The following is a 910-nucleotide window of genomic DNA, read 5'->3' as shown; positions in this document are numbered from 1 at the left end:
ACCAAATACAAACAAACAAAACATAGAAAAAACGCACATACAAACAAATCGTTACAAATCTAACCGACAAACGAATGGATGTACATTTTTTTTGTACAGCATCGAAAGTTCAAATCAACATAAACAAAAGTGCCAACAGATAAACTAACATTAAGACGTACACAAAAAACATTCATACAAAAAACAAAGTATGAGACATACACACAAACAATCAATATCAATATCAAATCTGCGTTTATTCAGCAAAGCTAGAAGACCAGAAGCAAATGCTTGTGAGGTCACCCTAAAAATAAACAAAATTAAACAAAATTAAACAAGTTAAAATAAACAGGAATTAACTCACAATTAAACAGAAATAAAAACAAACAGGAATAAACAAGTTAACTTAAATCAACAATCAACCCTGGAAATGCATAATAACAAACATAATAACAATGCATAATAACAAACATAATAACAATGCATAATAACAAACATAATAACAATGCATAATAAACAACTATGCATAAATACACAATTTAAATCAAGTTAGTGTGAAATGATTAAGTAAGATTAGCTGATTAACTGATGAGCGAAAAAGACCTAAAGAAGAACATTCCTTTGTATCAACAGGCAGCACATTCCAAAGACGCATAGAACAAGACAAGGCAGAATTAAGAAAGAAGTTAGACCTACATTTGGGAAAATAAAAATCTGAAATAAAACGTAACGAAATTTGTCTAGTATTCTTATACAATGCTAATTGATCATAAAGAGATTGACAATAATTTAATTTAAATATTTTAAAAAATAGAAGTAATAAATGCAAAATATGTAACTGTTTTATATTTAGAATGTTAGCTATTTTATAATAATCTGCACTAACATGATCAAAGCGATTCAATTTAAACAATATACGAATAAAAAAATT

The sequence above is a fragment of the Helobdella robusta genome (genome assembly GCF_000326865.2).
Source record: "Helobdella robusta unplaced genomic scaffold HELROscaffold_2, whole genome shotgun sequence".
Classification (NCBI taxonomy): domain Eukaryota; kingdom Metazoa; phylum Annelida; class Clitellata; order Rhynchobdellida; family Glossiphoniidae; genus Helobdella; species Helobdella robusta.
This window is presented reverse-complemented; position numbering follows the sequence as displayed.